General features: G+C 41.7%; 1 long non-coding RNA gene across 1 annotated transcript in view; it reads right to left on the bottom strand.

The window, feature by feature from the left end:
- Nucleotides 1–1,410: 1,410 nt before the first annotated feature.
- The window catches only part of LOC109516832 (uncharacterized), a 3,461-nt gene continuing 963 nt past the window's right edge, over nucleotides 1,411–3,908 (bottom strand). Inside the window, exon 2 of the long non-coding RNA XR_002168428.1 lies at nucleotides 1,411–3,534. This is a non-coding gene — a long non-coding RNA (uncharacterized LOC109516832). The remainder of the gene's footprint in view (nucleotides 3,535–3,908) is intronic.

Genomic DNA, 3,908 nt, shown 5'->3' with positions numbered 1-3,908 from the left:
ATTATGCATTTTATGGCTGATTCGATTAATACTCCAGAGCGATTTATAATTTGGGAAAATACGGTAAAAAACGCTAGGCTAACATTGTTGCTCGCAAGCAACAGTGTAAAGCCATATCTCACTGAGTGGGTGTTGGAATAAATCAAATTCTGTTATCCCATATTTACTCTCTGTGTAACTTTAAAACCTGTTTCAGAGTGAAACCTCACAAATACCTCATATACAATGAGGTAGGTTGATAATGAGAGACTTGTCGGACCGGGAGAGCTCAGGCTGCTCCTCCTGTTCTAGCTTTTAATATATCTTGTTGTTAACGGCTTCTGACCAAATTAACTGTTGCTTGTGAGAAGATAACATCAGCCCAGGACACCACGAGAGGGACATCCCAAGCTCTGTTCGTGGACCATCGACATCCAGTAGGAGCCGTTTGACGACATCTCAGGAATGAACTGTGTGTTCTCATTGAAACTCTCCTTTACTGAAACTGTAGTGGAATGTGAAAATACTCCCCACACCCGTTAGAAGATTGTGTATCAGGGAAATCCTTCCAATAAATGCAAGGAGACAAACGCGGTCTCTTCAGAGTTGACCCGGAACCTGTAACGGTTTACATGGCAGAGCCAGCTGGAGAGCTGCTCCGAGATTATGAACCGAGACATGTTTTAGCACACTCTCTCTTGCAAGAAAGACAACCATGCCTGCCTCCTGAGTCTTCCTGTTCCTGATGTGTTCTTAGCGTCAGATAACCAGCAATAACCTAACATTGGCCAAGGTCAACACCGCTCACCCTTTGATGGCGACAAGTAAAACTGTTGGCAAGTATCTGGGGAAACGTCTTTGCAACCTCAAATGAACCCAGACGAAAACCCCCACCCCAACATTCATTACATGCGCACACGCTCACAGAATAAACCTCAGTCAGATACAGTATGTAATGTTTAATCAGGGGTAAAAAACAAAACAAAACATTGACACAGGACAGCGTTGTAGCCGTGTCGCCTGTAGATTTAACTTCAGAATTCATTCTTAATGTTAAATTCACATCACGATGAATTGGGTTGAACTCAGTTTAAATTCAGTTTCACTGAGTTATTACTAAACTGAGATTTTAAATGGTACAACAGAGCTCTTTTTTATTTTAAAACACCATTAACTCATTTTAAACTTTGACTAATCTTTGATTAAAGACAATCTTTAATTTAATTAAACCCTTGTTGGTGCAACCAAGCCTTACAAGTTTTATTTACTTTTTTACAATCATTCCTTAACAGCCAAAGATTTACAGATCGATAAAACGTGTGATCAATATTTTTCTTTCATAGTACAACTGGTATATCCTTCTAAATGTTCTCCAATCTATGTGAAGTAACTGGTATACTGCAAAATACATTTTTGAAATTTTTATTTTTCAGCTTTGATGTGTCTTCTACAGTGGACATCGAAACCCAATACAGGGGAAACGGAACTTCATTGTGAAACAGTTAGTCCAAAAAAATATCAAAAAGTCAACTTGACAAAGTGTTCAACATAAACATAACTTTCCATCATCTCTTTTCTTTTGTTTCACGTTTGCTTCTATTATGCTTATTTGGTATGATACTTCAAAAAGCAATTCCCTTTCTTTGAAACACAAAGTAAAAGCTTATCGACTATTATCTTGCAGTCCTTTGGAACCCTGTTATTCATGAGGGTTCCAGTCGCTGTCAGTCCTTTTGTCATCAGGGTGTCAAGGAGGCTGATTGTTGTAAAGTACCTGTCAAAGAACAGGTGGGTGCCTTGGGGAACAGACTCTGTTCACTTTTAAACAACTCCCCCAACTCGGGAGGTAGACGATGCGCCGCTTCCTCTTCCACGTCGCTTACGTCAGACATCATTGTCAGTTGCAGTTCCAATTATTCCCGCCTTTCTGAATCCCGACAGGATGGTTTCAGTTGTCACTGAAGCCCATGCTTTGTCGATCCATTCAATGACTTCCAGGAAAGTTGCATGGCGCATTCTCCCGGTTGCCGTGAAGCTGTGCTCTCCATCCATCATCCACTGCTGCCACAGGTTACGCAAGACTGCCTTAAAGCTCCTATTCACGGAGATATCAAGTGGCTGGAGTATTTTGGTTAAGCCTCCAGGGATGATGGCAGGTATGGAGTTGAAAACTTTTAATTTATTTTTGAACTGTGGTGTGATGTGCGCTCTCATGCTATCCATCACAAGCAGAGCCCTGCGTGCTCTAAAGAAGCCATCCGGTCGCTTAGTGTAGCACTTTGTAAGCCATAAGTTCAGCATTTCTTGATCCATCCACCCTTTCTCATTCACGGCGACTGCAACTGAGGAGGATTGGATTTTTGGCATGGTTTTTCATTTGAAAATGACCATTGGTGGAAATTTTGATCCATCTCCACAACATGCCAGCACCACTGTGAAGTGTGATTTCTCATGACCAGTTGTAACTATATTCACACTTTTTTGCCCTTTCTCTGCAACACTTCGGCCCATGGGAATGTCAAAGGTGAGGGGGACCTCGTCCATGTTAATAATATGATCCGGTGTCACGTTGTGCTCACTTACATGCTTTTCAATGAACTCATGGAAACTGTCGACCTTGGCTTGGAAGTCTGCTGGCAGTTTTTGGGACATTGTTGTCCTTGCTCTGATAGAGAGGTGATTGCGTTGCATGAAGCGGTAACACCAAGAAGGTCCTCCCGCAAAGTCATTTATATTCATCTCCTTGGCAACTACCTGCGCGTGGAGATGCAACTGCACTGTTGACAAACCTCTCCCAGCAGCACATTGTTCAAGCACCCATGCGCGAACTCGTTCCTCTAACTGCGGCCACCTAGCTTTCAGCCCGCGATTAGCTTTTTTTGTTTTCTTCATTTCAGTAAGAGTAACCTCCGCTTTTCGCCAGTCCCTTACAAGTTTCTCGCTAACTCCAAACTTTCTTTCTGCTGCTCGATTACCGTTTTCGGCTGCATATTTCACTATTTGCAGCTTGTAATGTGCAGAATATGATTTTCTTTTCGGTGCCATTTTTGTTCAGCCCTTCTCAGTTGTTTTTATGAATTACCGGCAATGTTGAAATTATCAACACAGGCCTAGAGCGCCCTCTTGCGGTTCAGTGTGAAAATAGCGTGAAATTATATAATAATGTGTTAATAATTTCACACATAAATCGCACCAGAGTATAAATCGCACCCCCGGCCAAACTATGAAAAAAAACTGCGATTTATAATCTGAAAAATACGGTACTGGTAGTCAGGAGGATATATTACTGAAAAATTATTTGGATAAGTTTCATGAGTTTCTATATCAAATCCATTTTTTCGGAAGCAGGACTTAGGGGTGCAGGTCGCTGGAGCAATCTAACCGTGTAACTGCAACAAACTCGCTGCTGCTTTGAGTGACCTTTTCTTTTCTCGCTTCTCCCGTGTGCGTTAGTCTTGGAGCTGACCGGACTGAAACGGCCACCCAGTTATGTCTCAACTTTTAACGTTGGAGCCCAGTCGGGATGATCAGCAGGGAAAAGTGGAGCAGGGCGACCTGTCAAAAAATAACAACAATGAAGAAGTAATACAGGGAATACAGGGGTATAGTAAATAATGATACTAGACCAGGAAAATCCAGAGCTAACAACCTCTCTCTCTCTCTCTCTCTCTCTCTGTGTCTCTCTCAAAACACAAAATTATTACTAGAATTGCATTGTGTGCCTTACAAGGCACTTTAATTGCACAAACTAACATTCATGCACAAAGAATAAATAAAATTGATTCAAATATCGAATGAGCAGTGGCATTCGAACAATGTACGTTGCACTCGCGTACAGTTTTCTTTTTTTTAAAGGCAGCAATCCCAAACGTTTTTAATGCCTTTTAGACATTTTCATGTGATGTCAAGGACCGCCCCCCCCAAAAAAA

Source organism: Hippocampus comes, unplaced genomic scaffold (assembly GCF_001891065.2).
Source record: "Hippocampus comes isolate QL1 unplaced genomic scaffold, H_comes_QL1_v1.1 scaffold344, whole genome shotgun sequence".
Taxonomy (NCBI): Eukaryota; Metazoa; Chordata; class Actinopteri; order Syngnathiformes; family Syngnathidae; genus Hippocampus; species Hippocampus comes.
The sequence above is the reverse complement of the archived record's forward strand: the minus strand, read 5'-3'. Positions and strand labels throughout refer to the sequence as shown.